At 40.4% G+C, this 27,535-nt stretch overlaps 1 protein-coding gene across 1 annotated transcript in view; it reads left to right on the top strand.

The window, feature by feature from the left end:
* Nucleotides 1–329: 329 nt before the first annotated feature.
* LOC111867047 (protein TANC2) overlaps nucleotides 330–27,535 on the top strand; it is a 634,194-nt gene continuing 606,988 nt past the window's right edge. Inside the window, exon 1 of the mRNA XM_023856516.2 lies at nucleotides 330–402. The gene's annotated coding sequence lies outside the window, so the exon portion shown is untranslated. The remainder of the gene's footprint in view (nucleotides 403–27,535) is intronic.

The following is a 27,535-nucleotide window of genomic DNA, read 5'->3' as shown; positions in this document are numbered from 1 at the left end:
CTTAATTCACAGCTCTGCATTCCTCCTGTTCAAATTGCCGTTAATCAAATTTTATTCATGGTAGCAGTTTGCAGAGCAGGAGAGAGAGAGAGAGAGAGTGAGTATGAGAACTTCCTTATCTAACCGCAAGTAGCAGCAGGCGGTACAATTTCAGCTTTATGCGGAATTAACTCGAGAATCTTAATTCCCCTCTAATTCATTCTGAACTGCAATTTAATATAGTGACAATGTCTCAGGCGAATTTACACTTGCAAGTGGATAAAGATTCCCCTTCTTGTTTCCAGATAATTTGTTACGACTCTCCAGTATAAGAAAGTAAGTTTGTTTCCGTGTCTAACAACGACATCACGTGGTATGATAGGGCGTGGAGGTGAAGCTCTAAACCTGGACATAAAGATTTAGGTGAGTGGTCAGTTTATCGACTTCTCTTCCTATTTCTTTCATTTCATCGCCCTCCCTTCTCAAGTTTGTTTTCTTTCTATGCCTTCTCCTTCATACTAATCCTTCTCTTCGTCATTTCCTGCAGTTCGTCTCCTCCTTACGTACTGTTTTGCTTCCTGAACTATATGAACATTTTCAGCTTGGAACGTATTCGTATTCCTATTATGAGAGGGGGTGGGTTCCCCATGCACTTAGACCAGTTATTGGTCCATTTTGCGTCCCCTTTAATTACTACTGTCGCCATACCCTACCGGTAACGGTGCATACCATCAGCCCCCGTAGAGCCAACGAGGTCGGCCCTCGGTACCTTGATGCTTCCCCCATCCACCAGAGGCACTGGAGACTACTTGGACGGGAAAGGCCTGTAATTTAGCTCAGGGGTCTTCTAGAGACATGAGGTTCTTTTACGTGCCGTAAATCTACGACACGGGACACACGGCTTAAAATCCCTCCCGGAGGAAGCTTGGAGCGTAACTAAATGATAATAATTCAGGACTTACGACAAACGAAGCACACTGAGTCTCTAATATAAAATTCTCTCGCTCTCTCTCTCTGTCTCTCGCTGTCTCTCTCTGTCTCTCTCTCTCTCTCTCTGTAGCTCTACAGCCCTTTGCACCTTGGCAGATTTTTCACTTTATTCATCACATACACAAACAGTAGGACTTATTGAACGCGTGATCTGCCCGTCGTAAAGCCGCTACCTACACACAGAACAACATAAACAAATAATAAACGCACACAGACATTCATGCCTCCAGTGGGTTTCGAACCCACTATCCACATCTCACCTCCGTATTCAGGGTCTAAGAATGAGACAAACAAGAAACCAGTGGGAAGTGTCTTCTCGAGTTAATTACATGCGAACAGACAAGCATTCATGGCGAAGCTAGTGGGCACATTTTTGCAACTTCCGGATTGATCTCGCCAAGAAATAAATTCCTCATAATGCCTTCGACCGTGATGTATCCAGACTTGTAGAAATGTGTAAAGCAAATAAGCTTTGAGGTTTAAATACGTCTTGAAATTTGGGATGCAAGACTTTCTGTTTGTCTGGTGGCTGTGTTTTAAGCTTCCTAATTTACGAGTATATCTGTGCTGCGAATTTGGTCTGTCTGGCTCTCCCCTCTCCCTCCTACCCTCCTCCAGTCTGTCACTCCGCATGCCAATGTGCTCCTTTAATACACAAAGATCAGCTGGCGAGTTGGGGAAGGGGAAAGTATTTGGCTGTCTGCCCACCCAGTCACATATGCTACATACGTCCAGGTCTATTTATGGTCCAGACTTGGGGAATCCAGTAAAGATTCAACCAGAGCTGCTTCGACTGCCAGTTAGTCGGGTGACAGTGGTCGTCCAACATCCTGCATTTAACCACCTTCCTGCATGTTGCCGTGAACCTGTATAGTTCACATACATTGAATTGCACATGGGTAATGTGATTTTCAAAATGCCATTTGAAGTACGATTTATCATATATTACTTGGGCAGGGCGTGTAGCACGAATGGAGGAGACGAGGAATGCGTGTAGGATATTGGTGGGAAAGCCAGAAGGAAAGAGACCACTGGGAAGACCAAGGCTAATTTGGTGGACAATATTAAAATGGATCTTAGAGAGATAGGATTGGATGGTATGGATTGGATTGATCTAGCTCAGGATATGGACCAGTGGAGGGCTCTTGTGAACACGGTAAAGAACTTTCGGGTTACATAAATGCTGGGAAATTCTTGAGTAGCTGCAGAATTGGCGGCTCCTCCAGAAGGCCTCAGCTAGATGAGTAAGTAAGTATACGTAACTTATATTATCACCAATTGATATAGCAAATAAAAATGATCTAGGTCTGTAGGTTCCTGTTTCCTTAAGATCTTTCATATTGTTACTTTCCTATCTGCTTCTCTGTGTCAGTTGTCCGTTTTGAAAGACGTGCTTCTGAACACACCCATGAGTTGCCAAACACGAACATCCCCACACTCCTGTATTGAGTCTTAGCTCTTGATAATTTAAGATATAGTGTTCAGTTTCATAGGGTACCCACTGAGGATATCGGTCCAAGGAGATACAGAATTCCTGGTATCAATACATTGAAGTGAAATCGCCGGTGAGCTTGGCAAGTACACAGACACACGAGGAGACAGATAGTAACGAAGAACGCTTGAGTACCTGAAAGGTATTCTTTAATAAACCTAAGCTTCAATATTCCAGCAGCAATACCTTTATCATTACTGCTTACATTACTGAGAAAACTGGTGCATCACTGAAGCCCGGTCCTTTTATTGGGAGATACCTGATTCGAATTTCGGACCAGTTATTGGCTGTCATGATTCAAGTTTACTTGTTTTCTCCCAGCCTATGCAGAAAAGTGCCGGATTTTTAATAGACTCTGACCGACCCCTTCTATATACTGCTATACCCAGCTTCTAGAGGCAGTATTATGAGTACCATTCCATTATGCGTGACACAATATTACCTTTCTACAATAACCGATGTGAAAGCGAAAATGATCTTAGGTGACTATAATGACAAAAGTCTAACATATACACATTAATTTAAACGGTTTACAGGTAAGAAATTCAGGAAATCTTTCGTTTTCTTCTATTTAAGGTCTATGGGCTCCTCTTCGTGGTCATAAAATGAAATCATAACACCCATTACTGAAAAGAAAAATACAAAATGCAGTTTCCGAACACCTCTTCTAAATAAGCGCTTTTCACGAATATGAGGACGGCTGACTATGACGACTACAACAGCTAGAAGAGCCACCTATCCACGGACACAGTACTGCCTGCAGCAGGGCATCCAAACACGTAATCCTTTCCAACATGATTAAGATTTCTCTGTGAGAGAGAGAAGCACATCCAGTTATCATATTTCTATATTAACTTAAGATCATAACTTCTAATGTTCAGAATCCACAAACAGATATATTTAAATGCTGGGAAAAGGAACGCCGCGTAACGTTTCCTTGTCTCTATATACATAAAACAAAGACAGATAATTAGGAACGGTGTTCATAAACGAGACACATTGCGCGTGACATGAAAACGGTTGTAATTTTTAGAACATGCCTTTTAACCAACAGAGGTCAGCAGTTTAATAAACCTGCTCAACCCTCAAAAGGCACCCGGATACGATCTAATAACAGGCGCTCTACTAAAGAATCTCCCACGAAAAGCCACTGTACTACTAACAACTACTTACAGCAGCATGATGCGACTATGCTACCTTCCTGTGCAATGGAAGTAGCCCCAATCATGATACCCAACCCCGGAAAGCCACCAACCGAAATCAGTTCGTACAGACCGATAAGCCTACTGCCCACATTATCTAAAGTATTCGAACGACTCATCCTTAAAGACTTGCAGAAACAACATCTACTAATGACATAATCCCTAGGCACCAGTTTGGCTGTCGAGAAAATCACTCCACAATCCAACGGTGCCACAGAATCGTCAAAAAATAAAAGAAAGTATCGAAGGAAAGAAAACGTGTACCTCGGTCTTTCTCGACATTCAGCAGACTTTTGACAAAGTGTGGCACACAGGATTGCTGTATAAACTAAAAATTAACCTATCCGCACAATTATATCTTACTATAAAATCGTACTTGAACGAACGTTACTATCAAGACAAAATCGACGATGAACTACCCGCATACCATCTAATAAGAGCAGGAGTTCCACAGGACAGCGTCTTGGTCCCATTTCTGTACCTAATCTTTACAGCTGACGTCCCACTAACAGACAATACGCTAATGGCAAAATTCGCCGATGACACAGCAATAATGTCATCAGCCCAAGATCCAAATACAGCCTCCCAAAACTACATCAACACTTCAACTCACTCCAAAACTGGATGGAACAATGGAAAATCAAAATAAATCCTGCAAAATTCCCCCAAATAACATTTACAACAAGAAGAGCTGTCTGCCTGCAAGTTAGTATCAACAACACCCTCATACAGGGATATTGGATTTTCGGACTTTATCCAACGTCCTGGTTTTAAGATAACTAATAAAAACACGACGTTTCGGAAACTGGATCTGTTTCCGTCCTCAGGTGAGGGAAAAACACCTATTCTGTTGGGTCCCTAAGAAAGAGCTAGCCTCAATCACNTAATCGACAAAAAATTACAGCTATCTCTTGAAAACAAAATAATCCTGTACAAAACAATAATCAAACCAGTCTGAGTTATGGGGATGCAGCAAACCTTCCAACACAAACATTCTCCTAACGTTCCAATCCAAAATGCTAAGAAAACTAGTTAATGCTCCCTGGTACGTATCAAACGCTACCTGACACAGTGATCTAAGCATACCATATGTAACAGAAGTCATCAGAGCCTACGCGGAGAAACACAAAAACCGGACCACTCAAAACAACAACCAACTAATATGAAACCTCTTCAACCAACCAGCAATAGGAAGAAGACTAAATAGAATGTGGCCAGAGGATCTCATTAGATAAGCACCAGAGAATCAGCGCAGGAAGATACCTGCTTCAATATTACACACACCCATCCCTTTTACTAATTACTCTATTTATGTATATTGAGTAGTTTGTAAAGTAAAAAAAAAAAATAGAACTATTTGCGAAGCGAAAGAAAAACGCTTGTCGACTTTATTGCCTCTCTCTACCGTTACGTGTATTCTGTATATTGAGAATGTGACAGACTTGCCTTTTATAACTATGCATGTACAGAGGTGATCACTAGAGTTTGTTTGATTAGCAATAAGAGAAAACAAGTTGGGGAGAAATATCATGAAAGAAGCGTCATTAGTATTGTTAATTATGGTTCATTAGTTGACGGATGTAGTGAGAAGTGGACGATGCTCACGAAGACATAGGTGTCGAAGCTTAAGACGGGCAATGAAATATGACAGACTGTTCCGTGTTGCGACTGTCTCGCTTAGGAGCAAAGTGTTTCCTGGCCTGTACTTATTCGACTTCGAACGAGATCAATGAGAAACACGCCCCCAATTTCGTAATAATGACAATTATCTATTCGTGCTCCTCCAACAACAGAGATTAAAGTTATCATTGAAGTATTCAAATTGAAGAGGATGTATAAGAAAACAGATCATGAAGAGATTAACTAAGCTGTCAAATCTGCACAGCTTACATATGACCGAAGAAGGTGACGAGATGATTATGAGCAATGAATAGGTATGAGTCTGGAAGGAGAAGTTAGGTGTATGTGTTAGTGTACTCTGCTGGAACTTAAATGGAAATAACCGAGGAAATTAAGGAAGTCGTCAATCAGGGAGGGCGGAAACTCGTCTAGAATGTCCCCGCCATAAAAACCTGCTCGGGTTGGCACTGGAAATATACGGGACTGCACAATTCGAAGAGTTCTATCTTGTGGAATATGGCGACATGTAGCTCGCTGAAAGTCAACCTACGTTTCGGAATAATAAATCGTCCCAATATTCAGCGCAAAGAAATAAGCCAAGCAAGAAATCGGACTTGCTTGCTGCCTGCTTCATGTGCCTTTTTTGTTTGAACTATTCTTCAAACGTGAAAATTGAGGCGATATATTCCTCTGAAACGTCGTTTGACATTCAGCTTACTACATACTGTTATTCCCAGAAGATAGAGATCTTAATTACCACATCTGTGAAAGTGTCATATTTTATACCGAAAACTTTGTGTTTCTAAACTGAATAACTCTTGAACACATTGTTCAGGTGAGATAATAATTCACTTAATATCTTTATCAGATAAGCTAAAAAACTGCACTAAAATATCGTGAACGCAAATGGAAAATATTGAAATAATGTAAGATTTAAATTTTTCACGGCGGTGACTATGAAGAATGCCGTCTTACGGGATATGGCCCAGTGTAGATCTTGTGTGAACCGACGTTTCGGAGTAAAGTATCGCTACCGTCTTCAGAATAGAAAATCCGCGAGCGAGGAACCAGCATGAGCAAGTGTCTGCAGCCACACGGCGCCATATCCCAGAAATAATTTACTTTAGTGCTCATAGGCATAAAGGAATTAGCCGTCAACTCTACATACCGTGTATTTTTGCCTTTAACTGTCCATAAAGCTGAACGAGATATAGATTCGAGGGCCGTTCTTCATGTGGAAGTGACATAAATCAAACTCCTTTTACGGCAAAACTCTACAGTAAAATTCCGAACAGTGAAGGCATACTTGAAGCTCTTTTTTGTGACTAACAAACGCTTAATAGGGCTCTCAGAATATTCAGAGTTTACCTTTCTATCCTATTCAGTAATTAGATTTTCTTGACAGTTTGTAATTCCCGTTCCTTTTCACTGCTGGCCTAGTTCAAAATATCGACAAACGCCTGAGGTGTAGACTATCCCGCCTCTCACATCTGCCAGAGAAGTTACAGTATATGCAAGGCGATGTTGTAGCGTAACTCATGATCTCGACAGGTCATTTTCTATAGGAAGTTGGTGCATTGAAACTTCATGGTGAAATAGGTTACGTGATATTGACATTGTAATATAAGTCGTGGTTCCTAACTTCCTGGGGAAATGTCGAAAGCAGAAACTAATACAGAACTCTTCGTGCTGATGAACTTTGCTGATTGTTGTTTCCATACTGACCGATAATGACGCTAGTCCTTATTACGGTATACTAAGAGAAGACTGAAATAGAAGCTGCTGAGCGCTACAAAACCCACATTACTTTGCCCACAAGTGTAAAGAAATAGATTATGGTTAAACTAACTCCATGAAGTTGAGACCTACTTGACAAGCCGCCAGTCGCTCAGCTATCGAAGAATTTTCCAACATTTTATGAAACCCGATGGTCATAACCGTATTAACAAGAGTCATCCACTGGTCCCTATCCTGAGACAGGTAAATCTAGTCCGTAACACCCCCCTCTTCTCTCTGAGATCAATTTTTATTTTTCCTCCCACCTGCCTCTAGTTCCTCGTAGTGGACGTTTCCCCGTGGCTTTGCCACCAGGATCAAATGTAATTGTTACCAACAGGTCTTCAGATATTCTGACCTATAGACAGAGGTAACCAAGAATTACCGATTTCCAAGGCTGCGAGTATTATAATTTTCAATTAACTTAAAATTGTCAAAAATTACATAAGGCTTTTGCACCGTAACCATGATTCTAAACTTTTGCGTTATACAAAATATTTTGAAAGGCACTATTAAGTTGTCTATGTTTGCAACGTCCCCGTATGAAGTAGTGTTATTCAATCTGGTAACGGTTCAATATTAGATTATATTTTCAGGTGAAAATCATTATGTTCTTTTTTATATTCTAAAAGTATAGTAGCGAAAAATAGCAAATTTTCAAGCGTTTAATGTCAAATAAATTTTGGAGTCCTGCAATAAGTCGAAGCATTGTCATTCATTTCTCGGAAGGTCGTTCGGTAGCCTTGTTATTATTTACGCTAGACAATTAAAAATGCACAAGTATTGTTGTCTCTAACGGTTCGTGAGAAGTTTCATTTAAACACTTTAGATGGTTAGAAACTTATTGAGAGGAGAGGTACACAGATTTACACCAGATGTTATGACGTCAGAATCCTCTCTTACCTTACAGAAGAAGAAAATAAATATTTTCACTTTACTTACCATTTAAAATTATATATGAAAGATCTTTTATTATTTGTATACACATTTTGTGACTGAAGATGTAACAAGTTAAGCAAGCTTATATATGATTAGCACACAACATTAATATGTACAAATATTTGGTTATAAACTCTTATAAGAAAATAATTCGTTAGGAGTGCGATCCCTGCAAGGGAGAATATTAAACAAGTTCGTAAGGAAATAAGAGTAGTTTATTAAAAATTTACAGTTGCAAAACAATTCATATTTACATATTACTCTGTAGTAGTGTAGAACGGGACGAAAACACTAAAATAAGAAAAAAATAATATTGTGGCGTGCCGCCAGGAAGCCGGAACGGTTGATCAACGAGCTACGTTCCCGCTACAGCGCTACAATCAGAACGCTAGCAATTCCTAATAGTGGAGTTTCCACCGTTACACACGAATTGTTGGAGGCAGCTTTTGCATAGGAGCGGCCGAAGTTAACCCTTCGACATGGCATTCTCTATTGAGTCCGCGTGCAAGTTATAAAATTCCAGCTTCGACGATACCAGTAAGTTTAGAGTTCTGATGGTCTTTAGAGACTGATGGTCTTCACGCGTCTCCTAGATTAGGTCTTCCGGCCAAAGACGTTGGAGTCTTCTGTTCGCCAGGGGTTGAGCGGCGAGTTCATTTATTAGATGGTTGTCGTGGTCTACGATGCGATCTCTGTATTTGGTGGCTTCTTTGTCGATGACTTCCTTTATGAAGGGTCTTCCGAGATCTGCATGAAGGGTTTGATTGGATAAGAACCATGGGGCGTCTGTTATTGAGCGTAGCATTTTTGACTGGAACGTTTGTAAAACTTTCGTATTTGAGGGTTTACTGCATCCCCACAGTTCAATCCCATATGTCCAGATGGGTTTTAATATGGTTTTGTAGATTAGGAGTTTATTTGCCATTGACAGTTGGGAGTTTTCGCCTGATAGCCAGTTCATATCAAATTCATTTTACTTTATTGCTGAGTAATCACTCTTAACTTCTGGCGCAATAGAGTATGAGCTACTAATAGAGTCTTCAAATAAATCATATTACAAATGCCATTATGCACTTATTTTATGCATTTCACAGAAAAAAATTCATGCTACATGAGCCAGTAATAGTTTTGAGAAGGTCATACTGTCGACCCAATGAGGAACGTAACGTCATATTCAAAAATGAGTTAAAACTTAAGGGAACGGATATATGCGCCCCGCTGAACGAGAAAATTGTCACATAATTTGCAATTCATGAATTCTTCGATTATTTAAACCTTATTTTGAATTGCACTGGTTATGTAGATTCGAATGTTTGTGTGAATTATGAAGGAGGGATCTGAATTGTATATCGAAGAAATGGGATCATTGCCCAGCGGGAAGTGCTATCGAAACACTGGCCAAGAGCGAATAAGCAAGACCACGAGACATTTGTCAGGCGAGCTGGTCTCAGGGCGAAATTGCCCACGTGATATCATTCTCTCACGGCGTTCAGGGAACCCATGGATTAAACTAATTAATAAATGGGGGGTAGTGGCCCGGCCTCCATAGTATGCATAAAAAAACGTGCTGATGAGAAGCTCTGGGAGGAGATGGAACAGACTAGAGACGAGAATTGTGATTACATAAGAATTTAATTGTTGTAGAGCGAGGAATGAAGTGAGAATAGCATCAAAATATACCTGAGACATAAATAATGCACTGACGGAGAAAATTATGTAGAAGAGATAATAATGGATTTTTTAATACAAGTTTTATTACATTGCCTCAAGATTTCCCTGAACAAACCACGAAAAGATTTATCCCAAGCAGTTGGTCTATAGACCAAGCTTCAAACCCGTGTTCTTCCGAGTGTTATAATATCGACCTCGAATTTCTACATTCGTTTGATACACGAGCTGGTTTACCCTCACCTTCCTTTGCTTTGCCTGCTTTTCAGAAGGCCGACAAATACAAGCATACCAGCAGAGACATCTCTGCATAAGCTTATTTCAGTTGCAATATTAGTGACCTGAATTAATATGGACGGACAAGCGCGCTTCGATACGCCTGCCTCCGCAGCATGTTTGTCGTGTGTAAAGGAATTGCGCATATATATATATAAGCACTTGTACTTTTATGCAAACATTTCTCTCTTGTGGGCTACTTTGCGACGCTGTCAGTACGTAGATAGCGTCGAAAGGTAGATTGTCTGTCGACTTACGAGTAGAAAAGATTGAAGGAAAACGTATAGGCCTCATCAAGGTACGATCCAAGTATTACTTGGAGGGACTGGAGAAAGATAAGAAAACCAGGAAAAAAAAATCCGGTGTCAAGGGCGAAATTGGAGAGGAGCACCTCCCGAATATGAATCTTGAGCTGTGACGTTGCACCAACACTTTCAGTTCTCTGCATTCTGAATTCATTTTTATTGCTTTTCGAATAATCCTCGCTCCTCCGAGAATTATTGTAAAAAACCTAGCAGTTACTATCAGCAGTACTGGTGCAGGGAAGGAAGAAATAAAAGCGAGTACTACTTGAATAAAACTAGAATGAAAGGCTTAAATGAAGGAATCAGTGAATCGATCAAAATATTAGCCTCAAAATTGTGACATCTTGAAGAAATCCGGTTGCAGAGTAACCGAGCACTGAATAACTAGTTGCCTTCCGATGTCAGCGAGTGCGGGTGGAGGGATATCCAGCAGAATTATCGAGAGTGAAGCTTGGCATGCGAAAATAAGTTGCAGACGGTGAAAATGAGAGAAAAGAGCTCTAATGGAAACCCACGGATCTTGCAAGGAATCCTTTAAAACTGATCTCCCTTCTCAAAGTGTCTCTCCTCCATATCAGTATAGAGTTATGACAGTAAAACCAGTTTCATTATATTCTAGCTAACATTCTCGCCGGGTATAACGTTTTCAAATATAAACTTTCAGTTTGATCATACATTCATAAGATTCTTTATTCGTGTCTTGAAAGTGTTTTGTGTCAGAGAAACTTCAGCCACGATATGAGAGACAATAACTGATTTTGTCTTCTGATAAACATATTGAACTTTATAATTGGGAAATTACGGTACTTTCAATAAATATTAAAGGATAGCTCAGAAGAAACAGTGACTTCCCACAGGCTTGAGTCTTTTAGGCGGGGATGTCTCGCCATCGCGTCAGACCGGCCACGACATTCACGCTCTCTTCTATGTAATAGACACAGAGGGCTGTTCGCAAGAGTAAAGCGGCCGGAGTTTGGAAGTAACCGTTCACTTCCATTACCGGGATTAACAATATCCGGAGAAATATTGTCCAGTTCACACTTACGTCTTAATGGCGCTGTCCTTAAAAACAGGTACACCTTCACTCCCTTTCCTGCAAAATACTTCAAAAAGACATGACATATTGACATATATTTACTACACGTATGCAGACACAGCTCAAAAATGAACAACTGACTCTTAATAAAATATTTATTCAATTTAACATATCAATATTTAAGTACACTTTACTTCGCACATTTTTATATTGCTAGTGGGGTGGGACTAAGTCCCTTGTACTCCGGACACACCTGGCCAATTGTAACAGTCCCAGATGATAGGTGAGGGTGATTGTGGAGCAACTGGTGGAATGAAGATTGGCAGGGGAAACCGAAGTATTCGGAGAAAACCTGCCCCAGCGCCACTTTGTCCACCACAAACCCCACTTCACCAGACCCAGGATCGAACCCGGGCCACCGCGATGGGAAGCCAGGGACTAACCGCTTGAGCTATGGCGCGGCCCTGCTTCGCACTTTACTATTGGGGATCTACTCTGCTCGGACTAATGAAGTACCACCAGTCAAGCTGATGTAGCTATAACAGTTGTATCCGACAAGTACTCGTTCGAATCTCGGTCGTAGTACCGGCTATGTTGACTGATATATTTCAACATTTTCCTCAACCCCTCCAGGTAATTTCCGAGCTAGTATCTCCATTAGGTCAAGATCGCTGCCTTTCAGTACTTTCTGATGCATCAGTCGTATCACCATTCAGCGCATGCAGTCCAAAGTCTGCAAAAATATTAAAATAACATCTTGCCCTATTAGGTTTTTGTACAGGAATTACGTAAAAATAAGTCACGTCATATACTTGCGTTTGTTGGACAGAGAAAATTACCATTTGTAAATGAGTATTCGTTTGTTACTTGCAGTGAAAGGATAAGTAACAAAAAATAGTTTCAATTGCTTACACAACCAACGCGTGGTTCAACTGTCAGATTGTGCATGTTTGCATGAAACATGGCCAAAATGAATTCATCTCATCTCAACGCGATCGTAAAGTTGCAAGACTAGTCCTCCCCCCCCCCGTCTGTTAACTTGGGTTCAATTTATCAAGTTGCCTTGACGTTTTATAGTTACGATGATGTGTTAGACTGCTCTCAACCTCCCCGCTGTTACTTCGTGAAATTTTCATGAATCTTGCTAACGTTCACACTAAGCGATTTGCTGAATATGTTTATGATATTCATTATCCATTCCAGTGGCGTTCATGGCTGTTTTTGTAGCTCCTTTAAGAGATAGAAACGTGTAAGCTTTCTTGTGAAAGAGCTATTCATTCCTCTGTCTTCTGTGTCTCTGCTTCTCTAGCTATTGACGTATGAGGCGAGGGACAAAACGGAGGCATGTGGCAATTTAGTAATAGACTATATTCTTTAATATTTTTATTATTATCGTTACTGTCCAGCTTAAAATTGATTTACCCTTAATTTCATTTTGCTAAACTTGGTCCTTTAATAACAATCTGAATTATTTGTGCTGTCAGGTGTTAGTGATTACATGGGGTTAATTGGTCGTTGGATTTATTAAAGATTTATAACTCGCAACTACATATAGGCATAACAATTTCACGGATCGGCACATTCTACAGTTCCCTGTGTTGCAGCACACATAAAGTCTTCTACGTCTTCACCATGCGTTGCTAAGTAACGGACTTCTGTAGACTGAGCTAGATTACGGTTCCGAAAAATGGAGGTTCTTCTGCTCTCGTGCTTACATCGTTGCCGGCTTGCTACCATGTCACAACTCATTGCTGTAGATCATGGCAACACTGGCCATCACTGCCTGCTCACTGGCCTTCACTGCTACTGACGGCGACTGGCCAAGTTCAAAGCCAAAGTCTCATTACGACCAACGGTCAGTCGGCCAGTCAGTCTTGGTATCAAGCCCCTTCTGGGGCCCTAGTCCAGACTTTTGCTTCTGCCAGAGAGTTGTGGTTTTGCATTACATCATTTTTAATTCCCGGATATGGTTAAGTATGGAACAGACGTCTTTGTTTCTGCTTCATTAGAGCCAGAAGGCATTAGGAAGACCTCAGTCAGGATGGTTCAGGTTCTAGTATTACGGTAAAGACTCTTTAAGGTCCTGTTATAATCGGGGGAATAGTGATTTGAATATTTGGTAAAACTGAAATTTGTCCCTTGTAAGTTAATAAAAATGTAAAGTTGACTTTGGTAAGTAAAAGGTAAGTAAAAGATAAAGTTGGGGAGTGGATGTATGGTTCCATATTTTCTTGACCTCGGCACTAGCTGTGGGTGAGTGGTGAGTTTCACGCCCCAGCCTCTTTATCCTCGGTACCCATTGAATATGAGACTGGGTGGGTTCCAGGGCCGGTCTGGATGCTGTTGAGAAGATAAAATTCTTGAAATTGCCGGGACTCGAACACCGACCACTCGGTCGTCCAGCCCGTAGCAAGTCGCTATGCCAACTACGCTACCCCGGTTCTGTAAGACAGTATCAGTAACAAATACAGTCAGTGCCTTTGAGCTCATTCAAATGAATTATATTTTCGGTGGAAATTTTTGAAGGTTAGGAATTACTCGTTTAGTTACACCTGTCTCTACATGAACCTCCTGTTGTTGCCTCTGTCTTCAGGAAATTGCTCTAGAGACCTGCGTATTTTGCACATTTTCTTGATCCGAGATGCAAAGTCCGCGAGACAATGTCAATGAAACTGAAAACCTCGGGGGTTATGCTGTCTCTCTCCTGCTATTAATCATTTTTCGACAAGTCCAGAATTGTTCACTCCGGTCCTAGTCCCCAACAGAGAATGTTGTTTTCAGTCGGTAGTATTTCTGCTTCATATTCGAATTCTGATGATCTTCCAGATATGACGGTAAGTTTCCAACGTTCTCTCACGCATTTCGTATGTATGTTGGAACATTGGTAGTATCTTAAATTGAAATTCCTTTGAAATTCGACTCAGTTCACCATCCATACACATCTTACAAGTCTGCTCTAACTGGAATACGAGGAGCCAAACTGAAGGACGGTGTACACAATTAAGAGCTAAGTAATCAAATAACTTTATGGTAAAAAAATCATAAAATCGTATGGGTGGGCTGGTAGTACTACGGGAGAAATCAGATATGCATACAGAAATTTTGATGTTAAAGTCTGAATGCAGATGCCATAACCTCCTTGATTTCACATCCATGAACACGTAGCTTCTATGAATCACGAATCTCATCATTATGAAATATCTCAAGTTTTATTCTTATTTAATTCATTTTGCGTCTAAATATTTGTAATGCCACTTCGTTAATAAAATTAATTCCTTGTAATTTGTGTGTTTCCTCAGATTAGAATATAATGTACCACAGTCATACAAAACAACAGAAAATATTTGTATCAGTTTTGACATTTTCATGACAATAATGACTGCAGTCATAAGATCTGTAGTCTTTTAGGCTGATGCTGACGTTTCAGATTAATATTGATCTAATACAGTTCATTTTCTTGACCCATTCCTTAGGGAACACGAACTTTTTCCTTGCAACTGGCTATATAATAGAAAAAATATTTGGTCCTCTGAAACGTCGGTAACCTACACTGTGTTACAACTAAGAAGACTATAATGTAAACAGACAATCTAATTACTAATCTTTATCGTTGGTAAATTGGAAATTACACTAGGTGAAAAGTAATAAATTATATTAAATATATAAATAAATAAATACATGGCAAAGATCTACTTGTGTCTAAGTATAACCCCAATGAAGGATATAGAGAAGGCCGCACCATAGCTCAAGAGGTTAGTCGCTGACTTTCCACTACGGCGGCCCGGGTTCCATCCCTGGTCTGGTCAAGTTGGATTTGTGGTGGACAAAGTGGAGCTGGGGCAGGTTTTCTCCGAGTACTTCGGTTTCCCCTGCCAATCTTCATTCCACCAATTGCTCCACAATCACCCTCACCTATCATCTGGGGCTGGTACAATAGGCCGAAGTGGCCGCAGTACAAGGAACTTAGTCCCACCCCACTATCATTAAAAAAAAAGATATAGAGACCATCGAGCTTAAGTTGCACGTAATTGTAACAAGAAGATGATGAGTCAGCTTCATCCATGTTCTTCAGTTGCTTACAAGAGAGGAGTAGCTAATGCGAAAACCGGAAGTTATGTTCTCTAATGCCGGAATTGTTTTATTTTAAACCGAATAATTATAACAACGACGAGCTCGTCCATTTTAATAAACAGATATTAAATTCACAAACAACCGTTCAACCCTACCTGAAACATAATCAAATTGACGAGAAGTGGAACATCAAAGTAGTACTGCAAAGGAAAACTCCGTTAAAAGAATAAAAGAATTCATTTTAATGAAGCTTAACTTGAATAAAGGCCATATATTTTTTCTCATATGTAACGCTGTTCATTTCAGTTGCTTTCGAGAATTCTGTATTCTTTCTTCTGGTATATTCGGAAGACCATAATTAGGTGGACAATATTAAAATGGATCATAGAGAGATACGATTGGATGGTATGGATTGTATTGATCTGGTTCAAGAAATGGACCATTGGAGAGCTCTTGTGGACAAGGTAATGAACTTTCGGGTTCCATAAAATGCTGTGAAGTTCTTGAGTAGCTGCACAATTGGCGGCTTCTCAAGAAGGGCTCAGCTCCATGAGTGATATCCAGAAGGCCGTTGTTGATAATTGCATATAGAACTTAGGAAATGTACGTAAGTGTAGATTCATAATTTTTTTAATTATCCCTAAAGCTGTAGCCGTTGGGAAAATGTATGGTCATACATATACATTGTAATATCCGTCTACAAACTTTGTTTGAAACTTTCTTCGCTTTGTAGGCAATAACGTGTCACGCTCCAGGAACTCGAGTAGGATCCATTTAAAATGACCTTTTTTCTGTCCAGTGTGTATCCAAACTGGAAAGCGTCGACACGTTTTAGTTAAAGTCATCAGCAGCAATATGTAAAATACTTTCTTCGATCACAAAATTTTATATTTTCAATAAATGACCGATAAAATCAATGCAATATATTCACACCATATATGTCGGTTCTTTAAGATCATCAGGTGCTTATAAACAATAAAATCTCATGATCGACGGACATATTTACATATTAGTGACATACACAACACGATGCCAAACATGAGAAAGAAAATGAACAGCAAAATTCTCTAAAATCTGTTCGGGGGTTCTAGAGTTGTTCTATGCACATAAACAGAATGATTGAAAGAGGGAGGGAGGCAGGGACGAAGCGATTTCAGTGGATAGGGTTGCGAAGGCGACCAAAGATTATCCATACAAATGAATGAAGAAATAATTATTTATATAAGCATATCTTGTGCATGAAAGCCAGCTTCTCTTATATATGGTCATTGGCACTCAAAGAAGGAATATTTACTCTTAGTGTCTAATACGTAGATCATACCGAAAGTCATGAGCAACTTCTTTTGCATGCAACCTGGAGACAGCAGACCAAAGAGAGTATGATGGTAAGTAGAACCAGCTGTTGTGTTAACCTTGAGTGTCTTGTAACGTGAATAGCTTGAATCACGTGACCAGTATCACTCCTAACAAAATGGCCGACAACCTTATGTCGTTTCGCCAGTGTGCTGTCATCGAATTTCTTGTGAAAGAGGAAATCCCTGCTGCAGAAATTCACCAGAGACTTCAGCGTGCTTATGGAAGTGTGTGCATAGTGCGAGCAGTGTTCGAAGATGGGTGAAACATTTTAAAGATGCGAACACCAGCATCGAAGATGAGCCTCGGAACGTTCGTCCTCCAACAGCCTCAACTGAACGCAACAAGGAAAGAGTGGATGGCATCATTCAAGATGAGAGGCGTATGACTGTGGACACAATAGCCCGAAAACTTGGAATAGGGCACAGAGCAGTGCAGAAGATGATTGAAAGCTTGGGCTATAGGAAACTTTGTGCACGTTGGGTCCCGCGGTTATTGAACGAAGACCACGGAGGTCAGCGAAAAACCATCACCTCAGAACTGCTGCAGAGATATCGACAGAAAGGCGATGATTTTTTGCTCTCTATTGTGACAAGTGACGAAAGCTGGTTTCACCATTTCGAGCCTGAAACGAAACGGAACGGCAGTGTATGGAATGGCACCATTTGCATTCTCCATCAAAAAAGAAGGCAAAGACAGTGCCATCAGCTGCGAAGGTGATGGGCACAGTCTTCTGGGATGCAGAGGGGTTTATTCTGGCCGAATTCCTGGAACGTGGGCAAACCATCAATGTTACTCGTTATGTCCAGACGCTGCACGCCGCTCGCGTCACATTGGAAGCAATTGCAAAGATGGGGTGGGAAGTTCTTCCACACCCCTCCTATAGCCCTGAACTGGCACCCTCCGACTACCATCTTTTTCGGATTTGTGAAGGATCAGCTGCGTAGACAACGTTTTGAGACAAGGGAGGCAATTCATAAAGCAGTGCGTCAGTGTCTTCGGATGGCTGGAACGGAATTTTACAGAAGGGGAATTTTCAAACTCCCAGAACGCTGGGAGAAATGTGTACAAAGAATTGGCGATTATGTGGAAAAATAAAGAAAGGTCTGTAGATTGAGGTGGTGTATTTAATTCTCAATAATAAAGCATGTTACTTTACAAAACATTGTTGCTTATGACTTTCAGTACGACCCTCGTAGATGGCATTAATCGTCAAAGGTCCTCACACACACATACAATTATGTATTGTGTATGTATGTATAATTGTCACATACACGGTGATTGCATGACTAATAGCACTGGGTTCTGGATTAGACGAAGGGATTTATTGGCACTTCTATTACAATCCAGTCGAATAAAACAACTCATGATCAATCTTCAGCCAAACCCTTGTTCCTTCACCCCCGAGGCCTCCATTCTGTTTCTCGTTCTATGACTGCAAACTACCTTCGTTGTCCCCTTTAAAAAACTTCAGCACTGACCTGGCACAGAAAGCACATTGAGAAGACCGCAGCCTAGTAATTCCTGTATTGTTATAGAGGTGTGTTGCGTTGTCGTTACATAAAAACGGAAATTCTAGTGTTCCCTGCGTATTTGTGCCCGCGAGGATATGTTTAGCGACCCGTTGCCTAGCAATGGGTATACACGTTACGATATGTGTGTGTGGGGGGGAGGTGTGGCGGGAGGTGTGTGTAGGTGTGTGTCTGTATGTACATAAAAGCCAGTTTGATGTACGTCTGTTTACATTACTTGTTTGCTTATGCTCACAGATGACGTGTACAGCGAAGAAAACGCCAAAGTAAGTTTTCCGGTTGAAATTTCAAAAGGAATTACAGAACTAAATAAATAAATGTCATCGGATTGGAAGGAGGGATATCTCACTAATTTACGAGACAACCTGTCACGCAAGGTTATAAAGTGTTACATGAACCTGTTCTTTGGATGGACAGTGACGTCAGCTGACCCACTTGTGGCGCTACCTATCTCACCGGTTCGTGTAGCAGTCAACAACACCAATGTATTGATATGTTCCAATAATAGCAATGATGACGATGCTACTAATAACGTCACGTGTGTGGGGTGTGCTTGACTCATAGATGGGTTTTGGATTGAATGATTAAATTTATTAACACCGTATACATTCAACTCGAGGCTACAGGTAGTACAGCTCTAACGCTATTCTACACATTTTCCAGTTCTCCCTTACACACTCACTAGGGTTCTCAGTCTTCACTCTCCACTAGTCATTTTCTGGCAACGGATTTATAACAGTCTCACTATCACTTCAGAACACACATTAAATCCTCTTTGAACAGCCTAATTCTCTTTTGCGATTTCTTCTCAATTGTTCTACAAACTACAAACTTCAGAGACTCAACTCATTCTAGTTCTAGTTGTGTGAGATTCTCATTATACAGCCTCGGGTGGACACACAGAGAACGCCGCATGAAACACCTTTTCTATTGTTGCGTGACATGATCGCATGCATGCTTACTCAGTCGCTCCATAGCAACGCTGTACGCGTCACGTATCGTGATACCTCTTCTATTATTGCGTGTAGGCATAATCTAGCAACGGTTGCTTCTCTGCCTCCACAGTTCTTGCTTTGAGCAAATACGCCGCAATAATAACAATATTGTCGCGTATCGGGCGTATATCGCGACAAATAAATTCACGAGGTATTCGATGTAGCGAATTTTATTTCACACTCGCACTTACAATCACACAATTGACAGTTGTACAATTACTGCTATCTGCAGTATCACAATTAGTACACTCCAAATGCCAGAATACAACTGACTAGTTGCTGGCTAACTCGGCGGTGGCTCCAGGACTCACTGACTGACTCAGTACAACTCAGTACAACTGACTGTGAATAGCCTTCGCTGCTCCGTATGTAGCCTCGATCGGACAATACGGGAAAACGGCCACGTAATAGGCACCCTTTGCATGGCGCTGTGTTGCTATGTAACGCTAGCGGAGGTAACCGCTGCTACTACTTGGTGACGTCACCGCTGTTGACTTGCGTTGCCTAGCGACCAGGATGCTAGGACTCGGCTAACATCGGCTCGCTTCGGCTTCGCTCGGCGCATCACGGCTGGCGGGGGGGGAGGGGCGTCATCCATAGCTCAGCACGTCACAATAATAATGACATTAATAGTCGTTAGGATTCCTTAAATCAGCCACCGCTTGCTTCAACAACTTGTCGAATTCATTATTCACTATTATCTTTTCATTCGACAATACTCGTACACTGATATAGTCTCTTACTACATGTGTCGCTGAATAGATTATACAGGCTCCTTGAGACCCACGACCAGTAATTTCGTTCTCCAAATGAACACTTCCGGTTATATTCCTTATGTAACATCTCTGACGAGAGGATGAGTCTCTCGTTTACATTTGCTGCTGATCATCGCCAGCGCAGTCATTCCCAGGTCCGAATCCCGCCGGGCTCATGACCATATTTTACTGCTTCAGATTGGAGACCTGGAGAACCAGGTCCCCGTATTTACATCCCCCAGAAACTGGGTGGCCCAGTTGTACCCCCAAAAACGTGGTTCTCTTTCAATCGTGTTCTATGACTCACAGTGCTACGGTGGAGGTACTCGACCCCTCCCCCACACGGGCTTATACTGTATGATTATTTATTTATTTATTCATTGTTTTCTTGTTTCTACGGGCTTTGGATTTTCTTTATAGAACCTCGGGACGGATCCAACAAAAAACACTTCCCTATCAATTCCTCTGTTGTTATAAAGGTGTTTACCTTGCCGTTGCATAGAAAAGACAGTTCTTCTATTATTGCATGCCCCTTCATTTCAGCAGAAACCTGTTTACCGAGTCGTTGCCTAGCAATAAACGCCTAATCTGCTCCGCTATTCCGGCTTTCAGACATCATGTCACAATATTTTCAAATGTGTGAAGCAATAATTTTCTCCTATATAGGAATGACAATTCACCTGTCACTCTGAAGGAAGAGGCTTTTTAGGTCATGACGCCGATGACATTTCGAGCAGGACTATTTGAATGTAATGAAGACTAAAATACAAAAGAAAGAACAAAAAGCAGTTTTATAGGGAACTTTATAGTGTGCACGTTTAAATATTAATACTTGTATGATTAACTGAAGGATAAAGAGATGGGCTGGGTATATAAGCGTAATTATGCACAATTAAATTTAGTGGTGAAACCTCAAATAGGAAGATCACATTGTTGGCCCGAAGATATTAAAATGGATCTTAAACAAGCCATATGTCAGTACATTAACGTGATTTAACTGGCTCAGGATAGAGTTCAGTGGCGAACTTGTATGTGACCTCTAATGAATCCTAGTCTTTCGTTAAACTCCACAGGGAATTTCTCGGCAAATTTATTGTCTAAAAATTCTTCAGAGGTGATTCTACACAACTGAGTTACCCAGCTTTTAATAATCATAATCCGTCCTCTAAGAGAGACAAAAAGGTGCAGCTATGTAGCTTAGATCCACGTTCCGTTAAAAATTAAATGAGTAGAAAGTATAATATTAAAAAGTATCTTCAACTAGCTACGGGATATCGAAAGCAGTAGTATTAAGACTCTGTTCAAGCAGTGCTCATCTTTTTATCGTATATAGCATTAAAGAAAGAACAGAGTCATATCAAAGTATAGCAGATTTATCCAGTTTTATTGCATCTACGGCCATTCAAATGCCAGTTGTTATAGAATATACTTCTATTGTTCATAAATATTTACGAATAGTGAATTAGATTATGATACTATTGGTGACTTAACATATTTCCATACCAAGTAGTAGCTAAATAGGTATGCAAGAAGCAAATAATAATGAAATTAAATTCTTATTCATTTACGTTCTAACTTAGCAGCCCAAAGGCAAGTTGGAAAGAGATCACGAGTAAAAGCAAGAAAAAATTACACACGAACAAATTACAAAAATTAAATTTATACTGCATTATTTAAATAATTGAAAATTCCATTAACACATACCAAAGATATCATTAAAATATAAGAAAATTAAAATATATAAATTTTCATTGAACACAATTAATATTTTAATAATGGGAAGAACCATGGATAGTGTAAAATACGACAGCGATAAAAAATCAAGTTTTAAATATATTGTAACGTGTTGGTGGTTACTGAAGACGCCGTAGAGATGGTTAATTGGTTTATTTAACAATCTACAACTAACGGCTACAATTAATTATCACACAGTTGCGGGGTTTCACACTTTATAACCCTAATCGCATTAATCTGTCGACACTNGGAGGAGGGGGAGGGGAGCGCTGACTCACCCGCCGCGTCACTGCTGGTGGGGGGTGGTTCTCCTTAGCGCAACATGTCACAATATCAATATATTATAGTGTAGGGGAACAAGATCAAAGACACAAAATATATTGTTTGCACTTGAGACGGAGTTTGTATCATTATATCATTTATCATATGGAGTGCAACAGGATGCTTAAATATAACAATATATTAATAATAATTCAAATCGAACTGCTTATATAGCAGCCCAAAGACAAATTATAAAATAAACAACAACACAGAAGAAATAAAATAAACACATAGGCAAAATCGTATACAAACCAATACAGTTTGCACAAGAACAATAATAATAATAATAATAATAATGGAAACAATAGAAGATGGACCAATATCTTTATGAGCAGGTTAATGTATGCATCCTGTATATAGTAACACATTGATTGGGTTAGCATAACAGTGTGTGTCTTACGTACATTCGAAATACAACAGGTAACATCCCGTAACTGACTATCGTAGTGTTCCTCATTCCCTTCAGACAACCAAAGAAATGGTCCCTTGAAACGAGCCGCTGTGTCTTCTTCCTACCTACATTCCTGCTGCCGTCACAATGCCATTTAAAATCGAATATTTGTTTATTTTTTAATTAATGGAATTTTCAGTAGACGAGACTGCATTACGTCAGCTGGCAGGATGATTACTGAATGATGAATTGGAAACGATGTGGAAGGAACGGGCACCACCCCGACATTTGCCTCTAGTGACTGACGAAAGCCACGAAAAATTTCGGTCAGCATAGCAGATGTACGGCAACACGCTTCAAAGCAGCCCCCCCCCCCGATTAAGAACAGGCGGGCCACTAACTCAAGCAAGACCTTCTGCTTGACCTTACATAACAAAACAACTTCACACAGTTTCATGAAAGTTCAGATATGTAAGCAAAGGCAATAATCTGATCTCTAATGTTTTTGCAACACGCTTTATAAACAGTGACATGCGATTTAACCAAAACGTGCCAAGTAAAAATACTTGAACAGTTAGTTAAAATGTCATAGTCTAGCCATATCATAATGATGCAAATTCATTTGATGTTGCAAAACAAGGAGTTTGCCGCATCGCATTAAGTTTCCTTATCCATGTGGTCAAAAGAGTCTTTGACCTTTTAAAAGGAGAGGTGCAGAAAAGATAAAGAGAAATTTATTAATGTGTTACTTAGGGCATTCACGTAGTTTATTTCGCTGTCTCACGTCTGTTGTTGAAAGAGAACGAAAAACAAGTAAATTATGGAGTTAATGCATTTGACTGTGCTCTTTGTAGGTTCCGAGATTTCTATGTAGGTTATGAACTTTACAGCGAAGTATGATATATTAGTTATGAAAGTGATGAGCTTCATTATGGACAGGCACATTTCGAATATCGGCAGGAGCTCACTGTTACTCTGGGACTCACGCACTTGTAAGTAGGCCCCCTCCCCCACGGGCTTCAAGTACATAGAGCCAGTGAATGAGGTCGAGCTACCTATAGTGATGAGGGCAAAAGGGTGTAATGCTGTATTTCCACATTAGAACGTGACGGAATGCTGCTGCTGAGTAGTTAGCTTGCTTACTTTTTATTTGAATGGTCCTGAGTTTGATCCTCGGCCGAGGTCGGCTATTCCGACATGAAAATTTCTGCAATAGTACCTTACAGCAGACAACGTCCATTGCCTTCCATAGAGATATAAATTGAGATATATTTAAATATAGAATAAATGTTTAGGATATATTTAGGACATAAAATATATTTCCTGCTTGGCTAGTTTTCTAATACAGAAAAAAGTTGCATTGTTTCATTTATTTTTCTTTTAATCATAAGTCGAAGAAGGGCAAACTGTAGCATAGTTGGTCGAGACACTATGCTATATGGCGGAAGAGAGCAGGTTCGATTCCCGATGAAATCACTGAATATTTCAATTTACCTAGTCCTTCCAGTCGCATTATGGTTCTGCTGTCGATTCACCTTCTAGCAGAAATGAGTCCCACGAATCTTCCTTGGGAGTAAAGGCGGCCGGCATGTAAGGCTGACAACCTTACCGCCATCTGTGAGCCGATTGTCTACAGAAAATGTGGGAGCCTCGACGTCTCACAACCCTATGGGCCTTCAAGGCCTGTTACAAGGATAATTTTACTTTTTTGCATTTTATAAGTCAAAAATATGTATATAAGTTTACTTTTCTATAGGACAGTGAAGTATTACTTCTCTTTAACTTAATACCTTTAATTATAAAAAAATATAGGTAGACTTATGAGATCATCATGCTCTCTGTGTGTCTGTGTGTTCCTCCCCTATCAACATTTGAACCTGTCTTTATGAAATTTGGTATGTACCTCGTGGCACCTGAGCCCATCTCAACGACATATTTCATAAACTGAGCACGCCAGCCAGTTTGTCTATGTGCACCCCACTATCGTTGCTAGGAAACGGCTCGGTAAAAACGATACAACAACAAAGAATATATACGCAACAATAGATTAATTATTTGGCGCTTAGTTTTGAATGCGGTCCGTGTCGTATGAGAGGAAAGTAGCCTATAACTTCTTCCCACAATTTATTTTTAAATTCAATTTTCAAAAGTTCTTTCCTAATTAATTTTTATGTCGCCAGTATTCTGTCACATTTGTTACAAATAATTACATCGCTAACCTTCATACTCTTGTTCAGAGAAAAGATATATGAAAAAAAAAGTCTTTTCAAGTAACATAAAAGTTGCAATTTAAGATCCACCAAGTATGATCCAATATTTATGCCTGAGTCCACCTTTTTACCGCTTCAGTCAGGAATAGCACACGAAAACCGATGGTTTCAAATCTCAGCCAGAAAAATCCAGTATTCCTGAAGTCATTCCAAAGAATACAAACCCAGAACCCTTTTTTGGCATCAGTAATAAGCTAGTTTTTGCGATAAGAAGTTGGTGCCACTCTCCGAAATTTCTAAACCGATTGACCTCTACTTGTCAGCTTTCCCAGACTCAGCGGTCTACCCATTAGTTACTACCCTGCATATCTGTACGGCTTCTTCTCCATCAGTAACCTCAGAACGCACCATATCATGGTGACACAGGACTCAAATTGACCTCCTTAATTTTATTACCCTGAAAGAAAATTATAATTACTGAAGTTCTGTATAATACAGATTTTTCAACTTCATGTTACTTCTTTTTTTAGCGTCAAATATAATATTACATGTGCAGCCATTGCTAAGCAACGAGTGGTAAACAAGTTACCGCGAAGACAAATTCTTGATAAAAAGATGGGTTGCTAGGTTTTCTTTTTTATTGCTAGTGGGGTGGGACTAAGTCCCTTGTACTGCGACCACTTCTGGCCTATTGTACCAGTCCCAGATGATAGGTGAGGGTGGTTGTGGAGCAATTGGTGGAATGAAGATTGGCAGGGGAAGCCGAAGTACTCGGAGAAAACCTGCCCCAGCGCCACTTTGTCCACAACAAATCCCACTTGACCAGACCCGGGCTGCCGTGGTGGGAAGCCAGTGACTAACCCCTTGAGCTATGGCGCGGCCGAGGGTTGCTAGGTTACTCAACAACAGAGGAAGCTGTGGTTTCTGTGTAATCCGTGGAAACAACGTGGTTATGCAGCTCGTTGTCAGGCAACGCCTTTGTAAACACGGCTCAACCTCAATAATAGAGCGGCTGTTTTCTGCGTTGTCCGTGCCAGAGGCTTGTGACAGAAGTGAATGCAATCTTGTTACGAGCCCAAAATGGAGCTCGACACCAAGACTTACTGTCTGACTGACTGTCACTCGCAATGTGACTTTGACAGAGACGTAGGCTAGGGGCGCGAATTGGGACCAGGAGTACAGAAGAATACAGGAGGTCAGCCTGTGAGGATTTAAAGTGAGATTTGAAGATTTTATTTACGTTTAATATTTGGAGTGATTTGAAGAGCTAGTTCCTGTGTCGTAATTACTATTGCGTGTGTAGCATTGAATATGAAGTGAGTGTAAATCAGAGATAGCGCTTTACTTTGGTGTGACTAAGGGAGAGTGTAACCAGAGTGCTAATAAATCGAACCATCCGAACCAGAACCCGTCATTCTAGTCACGCGTACCACTCTACACGTGACATTATTCTTTACACTTTGTTCCCAATCTCATTCTTTTTCAACTGTCCATAAAGCAGAGAATTTCTTCCCCGTCTGAGTCACTGTCAACTTTTGGAGAAAGACCGTACAATTAAATTAAATAGATGCCTATCTAGATAGTTGTGTAGCACGATTATTACGTAATTAGATGCTACAGACCTTGGAGAATGCATTTGTCCCATGTCGAGATGAAATGCTGCTGTGTTCCTTTCGAAAAGAGAATCTCCCATCACATTCCAGCGGTACAGCAAATGGCCTTGTAATTCTTCTTGTCATCGAATATTGAAAGTTGTGTTTAAAATAAAAAGAGAAAAGGAACCGCGTTGTGTATTCCCATACAACTCGACCTCATTCTAAATTCTGAAATGTAAATGTGAGAAGGGGGAAAGAGGGAGCGGTCCCTTTGATGCTACGCAATGAAACCCGCGCTTTGTACTTATTTATATACATGTTACAATTTGTGAGGCGACGTATTTCATACGTTTTGTCTGCGTCACCTCTGAAGTATGTACTGCAGAATACCAAATGCAGAACACACTGACCACAAATCTTTAATACGACAGCAGTTGTTGCTTATTTCCATGACGTGTATGTATTGACCGTCTTCTAGTGCACACAATCTCACTTGTCACTTCACTACATGTTTCGGCATCACTGTGCCATCCTCAAGTGTATTATTTACGTTAAACTCTTGCACTGCTCGCCATCATGTATCGTTTGTTTTATGGCGAGCAGTGCAAGAGTTTAACGTAAATAACACACCTGAGGATGGCACAGAGATGCCGAAACATGTAGTGAAATGACAAGTGAGATTGTTTGCACTAGAAGACGGTCAATACATACACGTCATGGACGTGAATCAGTGCAACAGGACGCTAAAATACAACATTATTAATAGTTGCTTATTTCATTTAAATTAAATCAATTAAATTAATATATCATATAAACTGTGTAGGAGGTGGAATAGCTCAGTCGTTATATTGACGGACTACAGACTGGAAGATCCGGGTTCGATTCCCGGCATTGCAATATTTCTTTCTTTTTCACAGCGTCCAGAAGGACGCTGGGGCTCACCCAGCCTCCTAACCAGTGGGTAGGTGGGGGAGGTTTTTCATGGTTTAAAGAGGCAGGGGAGTGAAACTGAACACTCATTTCCGTCTAGTCCCAAAGTCAAGAAAAATGGAGCTATACCTCCACTCTCCCATATATCTTTACGGAATAGTGTTTAAGAAAGTAAACGTAGGGACAACTTTACCCTTACCTCTTACCATATCTGTAATGTGTAACAAAACTGTGTAATTTGCATAGAGGACGAGAGTTCCAGGATCCCACCCACGCAAAACGGCAGCTAATATTTAAAATCTGGATTTAGATGACAGGCGTGAATATAATTAATTAAATTAATTGTTATATGCTCGCTGCGAATT

This window comes from Cryptotermes secundus, unplaced genomic scaffold, assembly GCF_002891405.2.
Source record: "Cryptotermes secundus unplaced genomic scaffold, Csec_1.0 scaffold60, whole genome shotgun sequence".
In the NCBI taxonomy this organism is placed as follows: domain Eukaryota; kingdom Metazoa; phylum Arthropoda; class Insecta; order Blattodea; family Kalotermitidae; genus Cryptotermes; species Cryptotermes secundus.
This window is presented reverse-complemented; position numbering and strand designations above follow the sequence as displayed.